A 24,909-nucleotide genomic window follows, 5' to 3' on the forward strand; every position below is an offset into this window, starting at 1 on the left:
ATAATAAATTGATTTGTTTTTCTCTTCCTTAACCTTAATTCAACACCGAGGATCGACTATAACAACAAAACTAAAAAGCAAATAACCAAACGCACCGAAAAGAGAACGTGAAAAAGTAAAAAAACAACAACAATATACTCAAAGCGAATATAATCGTGATTTTGCGTACAGGGTGCAAGCTTCACCACATACCAAAAACAACATGAACAATCGTGCATATCATTGCATTTTTATTAAAAAAAAAAAAACAAAACTAATTTCCCGATACAAATGATAAAAAGAAAATAAAAAAAAAAATTAAATTTTATTCCTTCTCCTCACAATTTTCAATTTTTCATGCAATCGAATTTTAGGGCATATCTTAAACGAATTATAAAATTTTTTTTTTTTTTTTGCCAGTTAAGCATCTTCTTCAGGCTGTCAAACTGTTTCATGCATCTCATAAAATATTATTTTTATTGGCTAATTTCTCGCTTACTTATGTCTACTCAAAATCTTGGCAGGATGTGATAAGAAATTATTTCAGATTTATGCGAAATATACTACATAAGCAAGTATTCCTAATCTCTTCGCTTTGCAACAGATAACTAAGAGAACTATTGCGTGTCTATCAAGCCTTTATTTATAACGTAGTAAAAAGAAGAAAACGAAACTAAAAAAGGCATAATATTAACATAAATGACATTGAACATAAACCACATTTTAAATAAAATAGTTTGTGGGTGAAGAGGAGTATCTTTAAATCTATCTAATAGGATAAGAAAAGAAAAATAAAATTTAGAATGATTTAAATATTTACGTGCTTGAAACTCGATAAAGTGATTGTAAGTCAATGTCCAATGTGAATAAGTGTGAGATCGTTATTCTTGGGAACTTTCTGTAACTGCCGCATATGGAATGATTTGTCGTCGTTCTCGTCAGATTAAGTTCCAAAATTAGTGAAATTTGTCCATCCATCCATCCATCCATCCATCCACAAGCAATGATCAAAACAATAATAATGCATGTGTATGCATTATTTGTAATCATTATTATCCATTGCACTTGCGTTAGTATAATTAATTTTTCCAAATTTAAAAACCTGAAATCTTTATTTTCGAGTTTTTAGGACTAATGTCATGTTGCGTGCGAACTAAATATAGGTCATTTTTATGTTCGTGTATGGCCGAAACACATCTATCCATCGAGTACTCAAAAAAATTATGGACGCGTGAGAGCGTCCGCAGAACAGCCGTGTATTTGTTATACCGCTGTACGTCACAATTTTCCGCCCAAGCAGCCAATCAGAAGGTTTCTGGCTATACTTAAATATGATTTCAAACCAAACATGCTTCACAAAATTTGAGATTTCAAATTTAAAGAGAGATTCGCATTTTTTTCTCTAATTTGCGATGACTGCATCAAACAATTCGTTTAACTGTATGAACGTAACAGAAATGTGCTTCAAATCTTTTCATTACCGACTATTTTCTAAACTTGCCAATGTACTCAAACAAATAACTACAATGCTTTTTTGACCCTTTAAAATTATAGGTAGTCTCTGTTTGTGTTGTGATGAATGGACGCCGTCCGGCAAATGAATGAAAGCGTAGAAGAACACACAAACTGTTAGATAGAAAGACAAACACAACGAAGCGAAGCAAAACGAAATGAGGTAATAAGATTGTAGAAAAAGGAGTGACTGGAATGTCAGGCAACTAGATCAGACCAGACAAATGCAAATCGCCAAGAGATATCTTAGCATTTACAAAAAAAAAAAAAAAAAGGAAAAGAAAAGAACAACGCCTTGGAGTAAAACAATATCATATGTGGCGAACAACAATCATTTGACCTCGAATTAAGTAAAATTGAAATCTTACTTGTATCAAGAAAAAATTTATCAAAAAAAAAAAAAAATATTTATATATATTCTGCTATCGATTGCCAACCTGAGTTCACATAAACACCGAAAATAATCATTTTAATAAAAATTTCAATATAAAATTATGTTAACGTCTGTAAGATTTTTAAACATTTTTTAACCCGTATTGCGGCTAATTTAGCATAATATACTTTATAAAGCGGAAAAAAAAAGCAACAAAACTGTAACGGTATAAGAGTTGTGGAAAAGTTTTTTAGACGAATTCATTTTGAAATAGGAACGCAAAATACACACTTGTTTTCACTCATAAGCAGTAGTGAACAAAAATTTTCGCTAAGCTATTAAAATGCCGAAAATGTCCTGGATCGGTAGTCGTGAAAGAAGAAGAAAAAGAAGAAGAAGAAATTTGCACATATTGGAAAAAATGTTACAGTTTTGTGTTTTCTTTTTTATTTATTTATTTATTTTATTTTTTTTATTTTTACCAATTCCCCGATGAGCAGAGTAGTGTGCAGGAGCAATAATGGTATAGTGCTCTTGCACGCTAATATATATATATATATATATAAACGGTGTGTGCATGTGCATACATCAGCATATTTACTACGAAAAGAGGTCTCTTAGGCGCTTGTGCTTACGATTGTTCCTAACATTTTCCGTTATTTTTAATTTTATTTTTTGTTTTTCTATTTTGTTTTTGGTGTTTTTACTTCCTTTCCCGATCTTGAGCTGGCAGGAGTCATGTTTATGTATAGCATGAATGCTAATATACTTAATGAACAGGCATTTGGCTTGTATTTGAAAGAACTGCTTTGATGGCTTTAATTTTTGCCGAGGCCTCTCACCATTTGTATAAAAAACGGAAACCTTTTTTTTATTTTTATTTTTATTTTTTTATTTTTTTTTTTCTAGTTTTTTAATCTAATACAACCTCGCCATTTCTTTGGTTGGCTAAACCAGCGGTGGTTTTTTATTCCATTCATGCTATATATAGCTTAGAAAGTCTTTCATTAGCCCTACCATTGCAAATGCGATTCTTTTTTTTTTTCTATTTTCTATTTTCTATTTTTTCTTTTTTTGTGGCTCGAACAAGTCAAAAGACTAATAATTAAAAATGACGGTTTATATAGGAGAGAAAAAGAAATGAAAACAAAAGCCAGCAAAAGAGAGGAAATGAAGTAATCCGAAAAATATATAATTTCTCTCAGACTTGTAGAAAGCAAATTTTGTAGATAATTAGTTAAAAGAAAAACAAAAAAAAAAACAAAAAAAATAATAATAAAAAAGAAGAGGACATTACCATAACCAAAATAGCGAAAGGAGAAAAAAAAGGCGATGAAAATTTTGGAAATAAGTGAAATTAGAGACGGCCATTGATAAACACGAAACACGGTGTTATACCCGTCTTGCGGTTTACCCTAGACATCCATTAGCAAGTTTTATTCATTAATTTCGTTCGCGCATTAATTGGCCGCCAGGGATTATTATTTTGGCACTGAAACAAATTTCTTTTCAATTCTAGATCATTCATTATTCCCCCTAGATTTTTCTTGCTATTTATCTTTTTGTCAGCAACTGCAAGACTTTTTATAACCTCTGAACGCATTGACACAAAACTGCGTATATTTTCTAACAACTTTTCATTCCGGTTATTACGGTTTTGCGGTTCACGGAATGCGCACAACAAACACAAATGCATGGAGATAGATGGAGATTGCTAAAATCAGCTTCGAATCTTAAGCTGGGCTATAATATATATAAAATCTCGAATACGCGTTGCTGAATATTATCACTAAATACAATAAAACTTTATACACTTATAATTCTTCAATAGTGAATAAAAATTTTTTTCCAAAAGATCATTTTTTTGAACATTTTCATAATATTCTAGAATTACATAACTGATCCTGGTAGAAAAGAGATTTCATCGTTCATCGTTTACCCAAGTGATAAATCATTAAGTCTTTTTAAACAACAACTTAAAAACAAAAATATATAGATAAATTATAAGAAAAGACATAATCAAAACTTTATGATGCAACATCAACCTGTTTAACAATAACTTTTAATATAACTTTCATAAATATATTAGAATCTTTTTATAAGAAGTGCGCAAAACTGCCATTAAAGTCGCTATCAATGGCATTAAAATAACGATGAAAACAAAAAGTTGATAAAACGCAAAATATAACAAGCACAACCCACGTTAACGATATGAGAGCGCAAGCTTGTAAGATTGATTATTTTAAATATGTAACAGAGAGATGTTTTTTTAAAAATGCACTTTTGATATATGCAACGGAATAAAAGTTTTGGTTTAACGATATTTCAGCGTACATAAACTATATGTATGCCATACGTAAACACAATAACGTATCACTTTTCCAGCATCATCAAATTTAGTAAAAGCATACAACAGTAAGCGAACTAAAAAAAAACAAGTAACAAAAGTATATTCGTTTAGTATTATTTTCGGTTATATTAAGTGTATTGCAAGAAAAACAAATCAAAGTAAAAACAGAAATTCTTAAAACAAGCTTTCACTTAAAAGTCACTTACAACACTTGATATATTGCTGTGTATGCTGGAGTGGAAAAAAATGCGTTTTACACCTTTTACTTCGCCTAAATAAAGGGTTATTTAAAAAAAAAAAAAATGTTTTATTTTATACAATTTATTTTTTGCGTATTATCTATCCATTTTCCAGTAGTCCCGTTCGATTAATTTCTTCAAGTGCCTCATTATTACAACCATTTTCTCCTTGTTAGTCTGCCTGTTCTATTTTCCAAGTCCTTTTGTGTGATTCCCATACTATACCATAAGACTGTTACTTTCTAAAGGCATACATATAGAAAATTTGACGAAATAATAAAACGTATATAGAAAATTTCAGCAATGTCGGACACAAGTAAGTATCCGCTTCCTATCGAAGACACATTTTAGCCGCTAGACCGCATTGCGTTGGCAACGTAAAAAAAGTGGACTCAAGGTTTCACCATGATTGGAATGTATGAACTTGGCCCGAAGTGATGGTTAGTAGTGTCCAAGAACACAAGAATGAAAGCTTATATTATGAAAGCCATTTTTTTTTCTGACGCACAACCGTTATTACTAAACTTCATATATAACTATTGTTACGAAAATCCCAAATCCAGTTAATTTTAGCTAAGTAATTTTCCCACTAATAATAAATTCCCTAAAGAAGGAAAAACCAAATGCACATTCGCAAGCGCAACATGCTTGTAAAAATGTATATAAATAGAATATCAGTGGAAGGGAGAGCTAGTCGGCCAAGAATATAGAATTAGAGAGTACGGCCAATATAAATTGTGAATAATCTTACATTGAAGGAACATAATTATAAATAAATGATTCTACTGTTAGGGAATATAATTATAAGTAAAAGAACTTTGAAGCGTATTTCTCTTCAACAAAATATCCACGGTCTAGTGATACGGACCGTATCTTAGAAAAGCACATTTTATAACAATATTTAAAACTTTCGTTCGTTTTCTATCACAATTTTAAACTACTGCGATTTCCTTATCCAGACGATAGCGCCCGTCCAGATGGCTTAGCAAACGGAAAAGCCATTTGCACGAATGAAATGCGGCCGGATAGACAAATGAATAAATAGAAGAAGTGAGTATAGGACAGACACGCAAAACGCATTAACGCGTGGGCGGCCACATATTGCGATGATAAATTAGTAGCTTACATCGACTAAGAATACAAAAGGCTTAACCTCTAGAAAGGTTACTTCTAAATGCTTCTTAGAATGCCCTTTCCTATACGCAATGGATATATGCAATAAATGGAATCTCTAATATAGTTTTTAAATTATTCATATGTCATCAATAATATATATCCACATTATTTGCATTACATGCTTCGCTGTTTTAAAGTTATGCATATGCAAATCATTTACACAACAACCTAGTTTTACAACTTCCGCAATATATGAAATGAAATTAGGAATGATAATAATAAAAAGAGAGGTCTAATTCATATGTCGACTCGCAACTGTATTAGTGGTGCCCATAGTGAGAAAACTTATACTGTATAACTGTTCTCACGGACGACTATCCTCCTATCATTAGTTTTTTTCTTTTTTTTTTGAGCAGGACGAGGGCAGGTGGTAGTATGCTAGTGGGACCAGGCCATAAGCCAATTGTGCTATATATAGGCAACTGAATGCCTATGTCGCAACGCTTTCTCCAATTAGTATCATTATACCGAATAAGTCGTGCAGAATCCGCCACGTAATCAGCGGGAACGCTGCAGATTGTCATTATTAATTTTTATGCTTAATAAGATTATAAGATTGTTATAGATGCGTTACTGTTATCATTCCGTCCATACAAAAAATTTTCCTTATCCATAAATCATTTTCGTTTTAACTGAGGTAAATTTCAAGTCTAATGGGGATTTAGGAGATTAACCTCAAACGAGTTATAGCTATGTATACTTTTCGTTCTTTATCGGACTAAGAAGTTATTTAACCTCTACATGTACAGAAACCAATTCAAGCAGTAATGAGTGCTTCATTTTATCTGGCGGTTTCTGTTAAATTTATTATCCATTAAATTTCCACAGACTTATTATCAATATTTTCCTTAATCGTCCACTACATAAGGGAGCAGGACAAACAATAGTTCTATATAGTGAGTCTCATTAGCATTGCCTTTGTCCGCTCGACAAAAAAATTAAACACTTGTTAGACCTGGTCCATTGTCCAAATATAAATTTTTTTTTTCACTATTTTGTCGTAGGGAATACATATCAATACATATACAAAAAAAAAAAAAAAATAAAAATAAAACATTATTCGAGTAGACAAGCAACTTAAATAACTTCAACAACTTCAAAAACATAGCGTCATTAATATTGGAATTTTTTCATATAAGAAGAAGAAAACCAGCATATTATTAAATATTAATATTTTGAAGGGTACACTTTTTACTTACTAGGGTCATTTAAACGTTTTGACATATTTTGTATAATTTTTCTTGCGCAGGAAACAGGAATCTTACTCCATTTCTCTTATAGTCTGGTTTTCAGGGTTTGGACGGAAGAGATTAAATATTTTCGCACATGGCGGTCCAACTCATCGCACGTACTTTTGACGCAGTACATGCCTGGTGATTTGTGGGAAAGCCTAAAGCACTTTTCGACTTATATAAGAGCCATTCGTGAATTAAGCGGGATTGAATTAAGCGGACTTTAGGTCGTTATCAAATTTTCCTTCCATATCCATCCATAAACACCAATTTTCCAATTCCATTGGCCCCAATGCATACCAAACTATAAGATGACCATTGCCATACATGCCGTAAACCGTTGGTACAAGAACTTCATAGAAAATTAAGACTAGAATTTGTTAGGGAAAATACGCAAATCCAATGCTTAGTGAGATGACGTTATAAAAAAAATGAACTTAGAAACGTGTTCCCCCCTGTCTCAGCTTCCTATTACGTACGGCAGCGTTGTTTTGATATGATGTCCTAGTTTAAAACTATATATATATATATACAGAGTCTTTCTGGTTTAAATAGGATTGAATTAGTAACTATGGGTATATGATCGATATATTTTAGCTGAGACGGACATTATATAAATGAAAAATTTAAAAACTTAAAATGCCAAATAAACAGTTTTTGGGTAATTTTGTATCCGATCTACGGACCAAGTTTGTTGATTTTCGGAACAGTGAAAGTAGTGAAAAGACAAGCTTCTCGGTCTTTTAGATAATCCTCTAAGCATAAACGGGATGTTAATAGGCGAGGCCAATGAACAATAAACGCCAGAACAAATTTTATACATAATTCTGATCAAATAATTTTCGCAAAACTATGAGGTAAATATTTTCAATTGACTTTGCAGTTCTATGAGAACCGGACTTGAGCCTAATTGCTTTATAGCTGATTTGCTATTTGTTCGAAGGCAAAACTTGCCTTCTTCTTGCGGTAACAAGCATTAGTTATTTGTTTTTAAAATTTCATGGTGATTGATAATTAGCTAAGGTTAGCTTAAACGATATATACGACAGGGACCTTCTCATTATAATGAATTTGTTATGAATGGCAACTATGAAGTGTCAACACTCGAGATCATCGAAGTTGCAATCAAAAAAGTTACGGGTTCTTGGCGATAGGTGAACGAACTTTTTAACTATATTCTCCATTTTTTTAATAACGTAATTATTTTATATCAATCCAATGTAGTTTGACAATTTTTTTATTTATGTATAAATTTTACGTACATTTGTTGTATTCATTTAGTAAAATATTTCTGTAACTCAATCGTTCCAGATTGCACAATTTAATCAAATTTTACTGTAAAGTACGCACATCCGCACACGTCTACATACATGCACTTATCAAAAATCTATCTATCTAAGCAGTAGCACTTTCACTTACTTAACGTGTTGTATATAAGCGTGAGAGCGTACTGAAATTGTTTGATATGACAGTTTGCTGTATAGAAGTCTATTTAACTGGAAACATGGAAAAAGGGAAACATAGGGCAATAAAACTAGGGATTCATAGAACCACTTACGCATACCCTGTGTGTACAATAGATTTCCCATTTGCCAATTTAAGCGCTTAATCTTTATTGTAGGTACGGAAATAATTTGGGAAGTAAGTCAATATGTAACTAAACCGAAATGTAGATGGGAATGTAAGTGCGTACGTTTGATGTGCTTTTGGTTTATGGCAAAATATTTTAATTAAATTTACTCAAGATTTCACCATCTCCTTATCCTCAGAAGAAAATTTTCACACAAACATAAACACAAACACCCATACCCATGCATACGCGCATACCATATCTCACATTATATCATGCTCGCCTCCTACTCTCGATTTTCTTCATTCTACATAAACAAAAATTATAGTACGTAGTCCGTATGTCCACTTGCAATGGCCACTCAAAAGGATGTTTGCATTTACGCATATATATTCCACTCAAGTTCATACATAAACATTCTTACACGCATATATACATTCTTATCTGTCATTACATAAGCATAGAGAGAAATATTTATTTTTCACTTTACATTTTCCAATAAGTTCAAATTCAATGAACGAATAATTTAATATTCAGTGCACAAAAATTTCTAGTAGAGATCTTTCACATCAAAAACGTTAACATCTCAAATAAAATTCACTTTTTGAGTTCATTCTGTAGTATAGAAATTATTAACAAAATGCGCTTTAGTGAATGTTTAAACTATTAGATGGAAACATAAATAGTTTACAGATTTGCATCATGGTTACATGAATACGATTATAAACAAAAATATCATTATTATTTATATGAATATGTATAAGTATGAGTATGCATGATATGTATTATTATTTATGTATATATATATATTTATATAATACATATTATAATTATACATATTATGGTTTTTGCCGTTAGTACCAGATAATGAAAATTGATGCTAATCAGGAAAACTATTAACTTTATTCTAGTTACTTATCAAAAGACTCTATCTTTATATCATTGATTATAACCCGAGGAACGTATTTAAATCGTTTAATCAATTGCGTGCAAAGGAATTTCAAAGTCACTCTATGCTATGCCACGTTTGTAAATACTTTTCTTAAACATGCTAAGAAACAAGCAAACTATACCAATGTTCTCGTACTCTTGTAACATCTAGAAACAACACACTTATTTAACGTAGTCAGGTTCATGTGTATTTGCTTACTATCAGATTATTTACCGAACTGTTCGTTACTTACACTAAAATAATTCATTAAATGGAAATCTTCTGGAAGGCATCTGTTTGAGCTAGAAGAAGAGGTAAACTACGCTTCATATGGACAATCGGCTGCATTTATATAACAGGGAAACCCAAAGTAGTTGGCCTAGAGCGTCGATAATCAATTCTGTTCACGGCACCAACAATTACTTAGCTTCTAAATGTCGAGAATTCAAACTGATCAGTACCAAATTTCGGCAATTTTAAGTTTCAATAACAAAAGCACATCTCGTCTTTCAAAATTACTGATCCATGACATTGTCTTATAACAATTTTAACCAAATCGTGTGGGCCGTAGTATCCTGTTAAGGGAATTTATTCCCAGAATTAGAGGAAAGTCTTTGTACTAATATCTCTGTCTACGATTTCCAAACAATTGCTTTTTCAGACATATGACGACAGTCAGATACCTTCAATAGACAGTGATTTTATAGTCATAATTAATTTTAAGAGACCGAACAGAAATGCAAAACTTAGAGTCAGTCTCCTGCTTCCTGCTGTCGAATCATCTCTTTCTTCTAAGATGAAAACCCAAGTCATCATAAATAGTACTCATGCTAACGAAACACGGGGTATTATCAACAAGGCGGAGGGTTTCAAATTGATATTTTGTAGTACTTCAATAATGGAGTCACTGATTGTTCTAAACAAGTCTCAAAAGTTTGAAGGACACCTTCGTATAAAATACATTTATTTCTTAGATTCCGTTGAGATTCTGGAAGAATTAGTTAATAGATTCTTCTGACTTTTAAGTCAAGTTGCTGGCGTTTATCTTTAATATGATATTTCCGTATTAATCTTTGGTGCATATGTAAGCCAAGATATTTTACACAACTGTGGACACAGATATTATTGCCAAGCAAATTTTCGACTCAGAACACTCCGTGGGGACTCCCGCCTCCAATTTCATACATATTGAATCTGTTATTTTCAACTTTAACATGGAGATGTCTTTTTTCAAATAGGCTTAAAGTAACAAACATAGGATAGTTGAAAGAAATTTTTTGGAGTTTGAAAGCCCGATTTTATCGATGTTTTTTTTTCACTTTAAGGAACTTAACTCCGCAATAATTTTTAATGCTGAATGGTAAAATATATTTACTCATGAAATCAAACTAATGATCAGGAATAATAAGTTTATGCCCCAGCACTGGGAGTAGTCTTCGTAGATATATTTTCTCAATTATTTTAAGAGAAAGAATTAGTAAACTAATCGACCTATACGAGCTAATAACAATTTCTAGCTTATTAAGCTTAGCTACCACAATTATTTATGCTCGCTTCCATTAAATTGGAAAGAAAGTCAATCAAAAATTAATGTTAAGAAGATGAGAGGGAGCCTTAGGTGGTAAAGATTTAACAGTTATTCTACTTAAGCAATCATAACCAAGGGATTTCTTAACGTTTAGTAAGCTCACTTTTCCTTTGATTGGCCCATGTCTCGTAGATCAATTCAGCAGGATATGGTCTTTCTAGAAATTTCAACTTTTCCATTGCGTATGAAGTCATACAAAGTTTATTACGATGCAAAAATTTCTTTGAAATATTGAGTGAATGTTTTTTGCTTTTTCCATATTATTTTGCCAGCAATTTTCGGGCCTCTCATTTTTTCTATTTTTATTTCATATACGCCTACCTATACACAACTGCAATTCAACTAAACAAAATTAATAATCGAATTCAAATAAATGTGAAGAGTAAATCTTATGCTAATTGTTTTAAAAACTACTATACAATATATAAAGGATGATATGAAAAAAGAAGAAGAATAAAAACAAAGTAAACTTAAAAATAATAATTCATATGTATAAATAAATAAAAAGGGGAAAAAAAAAGCCAAAAGAAAACATGTACACAGCCAGCACAAAAGCATACTTGCAACAAGAACATATCTAAGTTGCAAGTGAGCCCCTAAATCATTGCAAACATGCATAAGCTTGGCAACCGACACGTTAACAACACTATATGATTTTCGAAATAAAAAAAAAATTAGATATTAAAAATGCAAGTTAGTTATAGTACGACTTAGGTAAATCGCGCGTATTAAGCAAAGTTGCTTAATACTCTAAACGGGTTAAGCAGCTCATAATTGTATTTACATTAACTAAGCTTAATCGAGATAAAGTGCGTAGAAAAGCGGTTAGGGACGTTAAAGCTTATCTCGCCAACTAATGCAGGCGAGTCAATAGCACCATTTATTAGTTTGATTAAGAAGGAAATGCAAAGAACAAATCTACATTTCTCAAGTAAGACGGTAAGGATGATAGAGAGGTGATCGGGTCCCAAAGAACAATCGGTTTAAAAGAACAATTTGCCTGGTTAGTCATCTAAGATATCTCCATTGCTTAAAAATTGCTAATCCTTTCATTTCTTATCACAGCTAAACGTAAGCGCATATTGTTTATAGCTGTACCCATATTCCTTTTCTATATAGAGGATTTCTATTGTTTTCGCCACTGTCTTCTCAATTTTCTTTTGTTTCTGATCATATGGCATACCATGCATGCCAAGGCTAACATAATTGTCATTCTATCTAAGCTCAACACTTGGTCAATAAGATTTGTAAAACCTTCTATCTCGTTATAAATGTCAAAAAAATTTTCCAAGCAAAGAAACATGTAAGTGAAAATTGAAATATCAGATCTACGATTGATGGCATTATATTTAACGGAGAGATTGTAAAGGGCCGTATCGCATATAATCAATGGAGAACGATTAGAACTGTGATTATCATTATCATAAATATAAAGTAAATTAGCGCGAATACCAGAGTAAACAGTAAAGTCCAGCAACTTAAGAATTTTCCTCACATCCTTATAGCCAGTATATGGGTCCATCAGTGGACAAAAGAGAACAGTTGTTATTGCGAAAGAATTTTTACAGCTCTCCTCCTTTCGGTTTTGTTTGTTTAATCCTAATCCTCATCATTGATGCTGCGAATTAAAGTTACCTTCAATAACAAAATATTGCACCCAATTGACCAAAGCAATTAGTTGATTATAGTTATCGCATTTTAGTGAAAATCAGGAAGGGAACTGAAGTGCCCAAATTAAAATATCAGATCCATTGCAATTCACATTGCTTGCAGCTTGTAAAAACGATTTTCTGACAATTATCACAGTTTTGTATTTGATAGTAGATTTCACTGAAATCGCAGAACCATCATGGCCTCTGTCATCTATGTGATTGACAGCTATAAAATTATATCCATTGTTTGTGTCAAGTGAGAGCGTCATCCTATTGATAAGGGTGTGTTTGTCATCTCAACTTGCTTTTTAATCAATTACTCAACTTTTGAGAAACGATTAGGATTTTTCGAGACATTATTGCATTAGTAATTATAGAAAATTGTTCTTATTATTAATCGTATTAATATTAGATGTAACCGGACGTTGACTACTGTGCGAAGAAAATGCCTTTTAATTAAAGTTATTCCTTCCTTCTTTATTCATGTGTTCACCTGCGTGCAGTAGATTTTTGAAATTTCTTTATAAGATGTTGCCGGTATATGGAACAATCTGTACAACTGACTGGATGATTATGCAAGCAGTTAACACATTCCGATGCGGTACAGGATTTAATTAAACGATCCAAGCAATTTTTAACATTTGACTTGCTTTGCGCAATAAGATCTTGTGTGTCCAAAATCTTGACAACGATGACATTGAAGGATCTGTGGCTTTTAAACGAGCGTTGACTCTAACCTCACCATGATTAGAGCGTTTCAAGTCATAAACCTTCTTATTATCGGCACCAAGTTCTAGATCTATATAAAGCATTGGCAATGGATCGTTACGATAAATGTTTGGGATAGTTTAATCGCGGCATTTTCGCGACACACACACACACACACACACCCACACTCAAACAAAATAGTTATTTTCGCTCTAAATTAAATCAGTTATTTAAAATTACGCGCATCTATCGTATTTCCAGCATTATCGCGTTTTTTATTTGCGATTTTGCGATTAGAAAGGAAATAAATGCTTACCGCATACATATGCATATGCATTTTAAAGAACATTTTCATAAAATTTAATAATATTTGCCTAATAAACATCGGACTCATTAAGAGCTGAGGATATGGTCATCATAATACGAAACTTGAAGGTTCCTTTTGTTCCTTAACATATAGACGTGGACGTTAATCGACAGACCCGCTCTTGCCGATTTGATATAATTTTTGAATCTCACCCTTTTCAAGTTAATAATATATAACAACAGCAGAGCTATGGACCTTGTATCCGCGTTGTCGTTCCTACATTCGAGCGTACAATCAGTCCGCTATTAAAAAGCCATATTGCTCATCGATTCAGCTATTCGTATACCTTGACGGCTCTTACGTCCAGCTGAAACATGTTTTCTCTCTAACCGCCCGGCGTAACAATACGTCAACGACACGGTTGCCTTAAAATCTTATCAGAAACAATAAAAAAACTCCGCTTGTTTATAAAGTATACGAGGAGTAGCTCTTTTTCAGACTCGGTTCTCTGCCCTCGTTGTCGATACAGCTTTTTCTGTTACCGCAATTATTTAATTAAAATAAAATTTGACTTACGATAGTACCCTAATAGAACAGAACTAGCGTTATTGCTCCATTTACTTTATATCAAGGATAGTTACAGTATATTTGCTTATTCAAGGGGGAAGAAGTTCAAGGTTTGAAGACTTTAAAATACTTCTTTACTTTGAAAGTTGTGCCGAAGAATTTTACATAATACTTATCAAAATCTTTAATTTATTTTTCCCTATGGACTTCAGCATATTATAAATTATTGCTATAGGCATTTGATTTTCTTTCTACCATGCTTCGCTAAGCGGATAACACTTTATTCGGAAAATAGAACAAGTGGTTCTCTTCAAATTGTGTCTCTTAAATGATATACTTTTTTCTTTCGGAGTCCCTCAAGGTAGCCTTCAAGTTCTTCGGTATACAGATGATGGTGTTTTACTGTATTTATCATAAAATTCTCTAGAAAGCCCAGAGCGGCTAATGGCTGACGCTTTTTTTAGCATGTTAACATAGTGTTGCCCCCTTTAAGTTTTGGGTATCAAACGTTACTAGACATAATAATTAATTATTTTTCTTTAAATAAAATTGTCTGTGTAATTTAAATGATCAAAACAGATTCAAGTTTAATTACGGCGCTCGTTTCATAATTAGTGAAACTCTACATCGGTTTTTCGAACCGCTCTTGCTAAGATATAGACAGCACAAACGGTTAAATATGCAACAGGCCAGACAATTAAGCAAACACTCAAACTGATGGTTTGCTATGCACAAACTCGAATCGAAATTTAGAATGATGCTCAGACGCACATGACTAATTCCACGTAGAATCTCATAGTGAAGAACTTATGGTATGTAAACGTGATAAGGTGACTGATGTCTTCACAAGAATTATTTCAAATGGAAAATCGAATCTACTATATTCAGATGTATACGTTTTAGTTTTGAATAAAATAATATTTTAAAATAATTAATTAAAAGGTAGAAAAGAAAATTGAGTTTATCTTTGGTATTGAAACTCATTCAACAGAGAGCATGTATAAAAAAACAAATAAAATTTTTCGGAAACGAAATTTTGTTATTTAAAACTTGATCACATAAAAATGAATCTATCCCTATGTAAATCATAAGCAAACAAAGTCGATATATCTGCACGTACACTTGAAAAGCTTGTTCTTATCGTACAAAACGAATATAAATAATAATAGCAATAATAATAATAATAATAAGAAGAAGAAGAAAAGGAACAAGAAGAAGAAAATATTTGCACACAAAATTAAATGCGATAAAAGGAAGAAAGAACAAATAGTTCTGGATTAAGTACCTTAGATATCATACGCACAAGCACACGCAAAAAGATTGTTTTTCGTTTTTTAGATTTAAAATTTTCTACAAAAATTTTTATTTCACTTCAGTTCTTAAGCACTTCGAAAACAAAACAATTATTTATGTGAAATGTTTAGATGACAAACACAACATTACGTACCTGTATATATACATACATACATAGGTAGCAATTTAGTTGTTACGATCTGAACATATCAACGTACATGTCGATTCCTTATATGCAAATGAATTCGAATAGGTTTTATAGTTTCGTCTTACTGTTCCTTTTCTTTTCTTCTCTTAGTATTTTTCTATGTTTTCGCATTATTTATTTATTTAGTCTTTCTTTTTTTCTTTTTTTTGTCCTTCATATTGATTTTCTCGTTTCTGTGGGATGTCAATCTCTTCAGTTTTATTTGCTGATAGGATTTGTGTATTTATATAACACTATTTTGCATGCATTTGATATATCAATTGTTAACCTCAAGAGACTCAATATATAAGAAAAAGTTTTCCCTAATAGTTTCAGATAGACATACACTTTGCCCTATAATTCCGAGTTGGTATAAATACGGACAAGGATTATATTGTAAGTGTATTATATAGCTTTCTAATATCAAACCCCAAAATAAATTCTTTTCAAACGCGTAATCCTTCCGGGATGCGTGAATCTTGTAAGCGCTGATTAGGTTTATAGCTGGATTATATAACACAACCAGTTTTTTTGTCGCACTTACTATCAAATTAATAGGATATACTTTAATAGCAATAATAATCATTAATTATAATTAACATTTTGTATGGATCTTTGTAATCAAAATATGTAAAATGAAGTCCTGGTCATTGGACACAACATAAACCGTTTTCTTTGTAAACTACTCGTTACGTTTACTAAATGTTTTAATTTGATTTTATGAATACATGTTTATATATACGTAGCCATATATATATATATATATATATATATATGTGATGCCTATTTATTGGGCAACGCTCATCTGATTGTTTCAAACGAAAATTTTTATGTAAAATGTGCAGCCCGCAGTCACTGCAGAGTTCGATGAAATTTTGCAATTGGTGAAGCAAGACCAAGGCACGCAAATTGTCATGAAATAGCGGAGGCAATAGATATCAAACATATGACTTGGTTTCGAATCATTTGTAAAGAGCAGGCTATAAAAAGAAGCTGAAAACAGCGGAAAAAACCGCGTAGACTTTTCAATATAACCTCATATATATGTACATACTTCCATATGTTTATACTTTAACTGTGCTTCTTAATCGGGTTATAGCTCAATGGCTTTCGAGACGTGTCTTTCCCCCTTTTTCAATCCGTATATATATGACTTAATGAGTGAAATGTTTTACAATTTATGAGCTGCTTAACTAATTACAAGCGCTAAGAGAGAAAAATCAGCGCAACGGTGCAATGGTTCATATCTTAAAATCGATTATACGATTGTCTCGTTGATCGTGTTATCGTGTAAGCTTTTTTAACTAGTAATTCCAACTAACCATGTATCCTGAGCGATATTATTGGGGAGTAACGAAACTCTTTGCAAGGTTAGATTTGCACGATCAGCAGATTGGTGTATGTAAAAATGCATAAGTAATAATAAAAATATCGCATATAGATGTGTAAATGTGTGCTTAGTAACAGAAGTAATTGAAATATGCGTATGAAGGTTGATGGGAAAAAATTTCACAAAAGTATCTATATGTCGTATGCGCTATGCGTACAAAAAGAATATATGTGCATAGGAAAAAAGATAAAACCGCAATAAATGAAATTTCACAAAAAAATCCAAACAAACAACAGGAAATAACTTTAAAAAAAACGAGTTTTCTGTGATATTTTTTCCATTTATTCGTGTTTCTTTTATTGAGGTTAAAACATTACATTTCTTTAAGTTGCTTCTGACATTTCAATTTGCCATTATCTAATTGCTACGTAGTGCGGAGATTTAATAAATTTAGCAATTTCTGGAAATTCTTTATTAAGTAATGCATTTAGTGAACTTTCAAGTTTGATAATCGTTCCGGTAAACAGGTAAACAAACATTCATGTGTAACAATAAAATACAAAACTGCAGGAAATATACGATAAACAATATAACGTTTACATTTTTTCACTATTTATCAATCATTTCTTATATCAGAAAAATATTACAAAAAAATGTGAGGTATATACGCGGATACGTGAAATGATCTTTAAGCCTTTAATCGAGTCCTAGCAACTGCAAAATAATTTGCCATAAATTGCACATCATATCATATGTATTAAATATTAGTTTGGGGAAAAAGAAATCCATTATTTTTTTGGTAGATGGCTGCACTGATAGATTTCTTTAATGATAAAAAATTGGAATCTAGGGAGGATTGTGAAAATCGACTACTAGAGTTTTTTGCAAATAGAGACCAGGACTTCTATGAGAGAGGCATTTTGAAATTACCTTTAAAATGGCAACAAATCATATTTGACCCAAATCGGACAATCCGAAGCATGTTGAATAAAGTCCTGAAGTTCATATAAAAATAATGGATTTCTTTTTCCCCAAACTAATATATGATAAAAATGAGAAAACCTTCTTTTGTTTTCTTTTTTTTTTTTTGCAAAGAGTTTTAGTCTGTGTAGCACAATTTGAGTCATGAAATGTTTTCTTACATCCTTGAGCCAACTAACTATTCATTTATAAAATAATGCTGATGAACATTACTTTGTGAAATTAAAAATTAATAATATATAAATATATATAAATATAAGTATCGCTACATTCACCGGAAACTTTTTCTATAATATTTACTATAAGACATCAGATTTTTCATTTCAATGAGAATTTTAGGTGAAACCAAATTTTGCAAAAAAAAAAAAAAAAAAAAAAAAGGCAATACTTTGGGAGCTTTGTGTGTGTGTTTTTTTTTCATATTTTGAGGGAGTATTCGTGTTTCCTTGCCAATGCATGATTTTGTATACCACATACCCAGTTTGGCAAATACGGTATAATTTTACGCCCAGGCAATATGCTCTTTCCATTCATGCGAACGTGCACTGACAACGCTTCCGAGATGTGTGAATTATTTTAAATAAAATCTAAAAAATATTTTCATATTTTATTCGTTACGCAGCACTATGTCCTTAGGTAGCCATTAATATTTAAGTTTTATGTTATGTACTTGCAATATAACTTTTGTAGATGTCAAAAACAAGATATAGAAAGCTTTTAAGATTTCACTATAAATAACCTGCAAAATATCTGTCGTAATGCAAAAGAGAAAATTGCTCCAACATCAATGCTCCTCCCTTTAGTTTATCAAAAAATGCAAATAACGGTAAAGCATTTATACCTATTACCCAAAATATACTTGTATTCTAGCATACTATTACGAAAGTGACAAATGGCAAACTAAACTGAAGTAACGAAATTTCCCAAAAATGTTCAAAAAACAGTTAAACCAAAGACGCATTTCTAATGCCTCACCTGTCACCTGTGTCGACGTCATTGCGTAAAGATGCAGCTGGCGATTGACGAACAGATTAACAACAATTACAATTACATGCAATGCAACAGATAAAAGAATTTAGAGGACATGCATGAAATCGTTTACTTAACACTAGAAGTAGAGACGTTTTGAACAAACCTATTTCTACGAAAGCTGCTTAATTTGACGGATATATTTTGTAGATTGCAACAGCCACATAAATGAAGATATGAAAATGCAATTTGGTACACACAGGCCTTGATCGATTAAGAAACCCTTTACTATTGGATGGTAATGTGTTTACGCTCAGAGTGAATTTCACCTGAGTTCAATTATGATTCCGTTTCCGATACGATTGTTGTGATAAATTTATCGTCGATAATATTTCATACCATTGCTGTGTGTTTGTTTGTTCATCGAAGAAAATTATATGATAATATAAAAAAACACCATACAAAGAACGTACATTACACAAGTGAAATTGTGAAGGCTGCTCGAAACATAAGATGCTTGTTCCTTAAATGATCGATAATTTTATTTCATTTATTTTTCATTGTCCGCAGTATACTAATATACTAATATGCCCTACAATATCATTTACTCGCTAAAAAGAGTTTACATTTAAAAAAAGGACAATTACAACAAATCGTCAATTTAGTGTGAGAGAAAGGGCACAAGGTCGTTGGCATGAAAAACATAATTCAGCTTAAAAAATTTACTCCGTCCTCGGTAATTTACCTTATACACTTCAATTAGAAAGGGGCATATAAATGCAAACGGCACATAAAGCAGTTACTTAGATCAAACGTAATGAAGCCAAATGAGGCTGTACCAATTCCGAACGATTCCTCCCGCTCTACTCGAGCGATGCCAACACCAGTTCAATATTGTATTCGATCTTCTAATCCACGGGTGCGCTCAGGGCTTCCCATTAAGTCCCTTTCCAGGCAATTTATAAAAAGTCTTGAACCTTCGTATTTTCTGCTAAATTATTCATTATTTGCAGGGAATCCGATAGGTATTTTCGATCTTACATGCACTTGTAATGATGATATTATAATTATGCTTTTCGTAACAGGATGTGAAACCTGCGCGGTGATTCGCGACCCGACTCTTACTCGTAGTTATTTTATCCGTCACTACTTCACGCGTTCTGTACGTAGCAAAGTTTCGCAAAATACGCAAGAGATGTTACAACAGCCTATCTTATGGACCAATAGGACCGATCGTCCGTTCCTACCTATGTCCTAATTGCTTTTATTGTCCCTAACCGTTCGTAGAGTCATCCAAGAGAGTAGTCATATCTGTTGTTCAGGGATAGCGACTATGCTTAGCAACCTATCCCCTATCCATGAGTTAACTACCTATCTATAGTTCAGAGATAACGACTAAGCTAAGCCAGCTGAGTAATGTTTAGCCGTTAATTCATAATACATAGCAAGAACAATTCAATACGCTAGCCTTAACGAGTAATACTTCAGAAATAAGAATAGATAACAAAACATATAGATCATTGTGTATATGCCTATGTGTGTAACGCATGTAAATATATTAGACAGTGTGTCAGTTAAGCCAAGAGAAGTTCAATGAATAATCCTTAGCATATTGACGTAACTGCTATTAAGCCAGAAAATGTTTAGGAATATGATTTCGCGTATGAGAAAAATAATTATACAATACAAGACCGTTATGCGTATACGTAAGCACGTACATGTAATATGTACGCTACTTATAGTTCTAACACAATATATTTTATAAATATATAATATAAAGACTACAATATGGTTATAAGAGAGAGAAATTCTATAATTATAGTATAGAGGAAAATATGAATATAAAAGAGAAGATATCTTACACATCTTTATTACCCACTCACGCTAAGAAGATGAGCGGTACCTATACTTTCACATGTAACTTAACGGACGAATCGGACAAACAGACCAACTACTTTCAGAAATTACTTAGCTACGGCTGAAGAATATTTCATACTAGATTCGTTATTAGTAAGGAAGCAAAACACTTCCTTATAATATCAAGAAATTTCATGTTCTTCAACGCCATCGCCACGAAATCAAACTCAAACATGTAATGCAAACCAGGAAGTATACGCCCCATTAAGATTCACGCGAATCTATCGATTTCCAAGGGACCTCTTTAAACATGGGAAACAGTAGTAGTATCCCATATGCTATGTAATAAGTCCATATATGTTTAAAGCCCCAATACATAGTAGATGACATACCTACCCATTCTCTTAGATAAAGCCGATTTGAGATTCGTTTTATTATGTAGATATAAGAGTCTCGTTCTGTAAAAATTAAAATAAGTACTTATAAGGTTTGTGTTAAATACTAAAAGATGCAAGACTACATTAGAAAAAACAATAAAAAAAGATTTTTCTTTCTATTCCTATACCTTCAGCCCGAGTAATTATTACAATACGTATTTGATTCTCTTCCCGCATTGTCCGTAAAACTAGATATACGGTAACCCAATAAAGTATAAATCCAGTCCCGAAAATTAAGGTTTCCATTATTCGGTTAAGGGTAAAGAAACATATTTCACTAACACTTAAAAATTTGCTTTAACTTAAGATAAGCAAAAAAAATATATATATATACTTTAATAGCATAAAAAAAAAAGAAAACATTTTACATACAGTATCAGTAGAGGTAGATTCTAAAACGGCCATCTTTAGTTAACGGAACTTAGTTTTTGAACTTTGTTTTCATCCATTTAAATGATAACTTATCGATTAAAATTAATTTCCTTATTTTTTTTTCCTTAAAATATCACAAAAAATATATAAAAACATGAAGCAATTTTTTCAAAATATTAGAAAAATGATTATAAATTTAAGAAGTGAGGAAAAAACGTCGGGGGAAAAGAGCAAGACAGTTGGAACTAATGGAGTTGCTGTTGAAACCGTTATAAACATTTTCAGTAACAAAAATACCATAGAAAAAAAAGAAGCACCGTTCAGGCTGACCAAACAATCTTACGGCGCATCAAAGTCGAAATAATATCAGAATTGTAGTAAATGAATCCAAAACTAGTACTATTGCAAAACAGCTACAAAAATATGAGGCAATTAGTCTTCATTCCGAAACCGTTCGTAATGTTTAAAGATCCAACGATTTTCGGCACTGTATGTAGACATTATTGAGCTACTGTACATATATATCTCGTTGTAATAGTTGAGTGAAAGTGAGTGAGTGTATACGCAACGCAATCTTAACAGTTCTATCCATGTTTATTTTATTTTTTATTATTTATTGTCTTCTTTCCTATTATATCCTTTACGAATTAAGCATGAACCCAATGGTACAAGCAATAAAATATAATTTTTCTTGTTACAGCAGTTATGGCTTTTTTCATTTGTTCTTAGTTTGCCTCAAAACGCTACGTTTACAAACTTTGTCTGTTTTTTTTTTTTTGAATAGCTAGCTATTAATTTTAAATCCATTTAAAATTCTTATTAATTTTTATTAAGTCAATTTATTGTCTTAGCAAACTCTCTGGTTGCGAACTGCTTTTTATAGTAACATTGAATTACTTTGCTCGTCATTACTTAGTCACTTAATTGTTAAGCAAGCGCTCGTCGACATTATGATGAAAATTTATTTTTTAATTTGTTGAGCCAATATGTATGGAATGTGGCTCATATGTCTATCTAAAAAAATTCTCCAATAATCTGAAAGGGATTGTTCTCCTTGTTTTCCAATTCCATTATCTGTGATTGTCGCCTTAAGAAGTTATACTTTTTTTCAGAATTTTGAAACCTATTGCTTTACGAAAGCTCTGTAAGATATTTACACATTAAATGTATAACCTGGCAACTCTTTTTAAAAAAAAACATGTTCTTTATATGACTACATACTTACTTATTATCGTTTTTAAGCTCGAGATTTTGCTGTAAATTGGGAAAATTGTGTTATCTTATTAAATAAACGACCAGCAAGCGAGAATCTTGGAGCTAGAAATTTTAAAAATAAATAATGAATATATTAAAATAGTAAATAAATGCTCTTGTCTTCAAAATCATTCACTAAGGTATATAATTGATATGTTTATCGAGATTTCTTTCCTTTTGATTTGAGCTTTAAATGAGACGCTAATGTTATAATCTTCTTAGAACTATATTCTTGTCTTGCCCTAATGCACAATAGAAGACTAAGCTATTTGCTAAAAAGTGTTACAACACTTAAAACAATATAATCACATCTGATAATTGCTATGCCAAACATGGACTTCATATATTATGACAATGTGTTACATTTGTATCAATTCTTGGAATAAAAGAGAAAAAGTATTATCTCAACATATAAATCACACTTTTCAGTGGGTTTTGTCCACTCAAGCTCAACATTAATAAAAATAATGATTTACTGCGCGAAGGATGATGAATTCCAATAACTTGATTTTAAATAAGATATCGTAAGTTGGCTTATAGCAAGTTAACCTCTCTAAAATCCCGGCGTACGACTTTTTGTGAAAATCGCCTACCTGCATAGCAATGATGACATTGCACTTTATGACACCATTTACCAACAATTAAAGATAATTTCACAAATTTACATTTTCCTCTACTTTATCTCTGCCATCAGTTACAGTGCCATCAGGCCAGTTTACCCATAAAGTTTCTCTGCAGTATTGATATTTCTTAAATATGAGTGCCTGAGAGTCATTTCGTGTAGCTCTCAAAATGTTTATTTATACATTCACTCAGGTTCACTTATCACCAAACGTTTCCAACTCATTAATCATTGCTGAATAGATAGTAAACTAGATTGGATATGCGCTCATCACAACAAGACAATTTCCTTTTCTGAGGCGGGCGCTTGCTGTTCGATATACCGGAAAATATTCCGGCAATACGTTTAGCTTTTGTCAGTTCTAGCATGCAGAGCCTGCATAATGTCAGCGAATTGTTTAAATTTACTCCCGTACATTTAATCTCAATATTGTTGAGGTTTTGATATGTAATCGCAGACTTTGGCTTTGCAGAACAACAGATTCCGCGCACGCTTATAATTTGCGAACGTTTATTCGTATGCAACACATCTTCTTGTTCAGCCGTCTAAGAGAATAGTCATGGTGAGAGCATATTAAAGTGTCGCCGTGGTTTATAATAGCCTTTACGTTTTCTGCGAGATGAGGAAAATCATGGAGAGAACGGTGCCAAAGCGCTTCCTTGGAGGAAGCCGTGTTTGGCAATACCAAACGAAGAAGAAGAAGAATCATTAATTCGAACGCCAACTATGCGGATTGTAACGTTTTAACCCAAAAGGGATTTATTCCAAGCTCTACTAATTTGTGTAAAATTCACTTGTGACTCACTAATAGTGTCAAATGACTTCTCGATATCTAGCTATATAGCAACTGCATAAATTTTTTCTCTTCACTTGATAATCGCATCATTGTGGGGCGTTAGCAGCATTTTGTAGGCGTATCACACTGTTGGAAAATATCCGTTCTTAGGACGTGAGCAAATGTGGTGTGAGAAACGATTACGATACAATGATACCAGTTGTTCAAGGTCTGCTAGTGGTTTATTAAGAAGCTTTTCTTTGTAAACAGAGGATTAAAAGTCTCTGAAGATTTCAGCAATCTCTGTTCATTTGTTAACAAACGGTTGTTTGTCCGTAAGTACAGACAGTCGAGAGACTTTCCTTCTTCCTCTATCTGACGTATTTTCTTAAAGGCTGAGATGCGAGGCTTAATGTTTCTTAATTTATTGTTGAAGATTGTGGCTTGTGCTAAGTTCACAAGATCCTTTATTAGAACGCAATCTCTTATTATGCTAAGCCTATTTTCTTGTCCACGATAAATTTTCTTCAGATCTCACACTATGTCAGAAAGGAAAACTTACTCTTATGTTTGTTTGGGAAATGGAACTATGGAATCTCAAGAGGTGTATTGGAAGAGGGCTCTTTTTTTTATTGAAAGGCAAGGGGA

Source organism: Glossina fuscipes, unplaced genomic scaffold, assembly GCF_014805625.2.
Source record: "Glossina fuscipes isolate IAEA_lab_2018 unplaced genomic scaffold, Yale_Gfus_2 1, whole genome shotgun sequence".
NCBI lineage: Eukaryota > Metazoa > Arthropoda > Insecta > Diptera > Glossinidae > Glossina > Glossina fuscipes.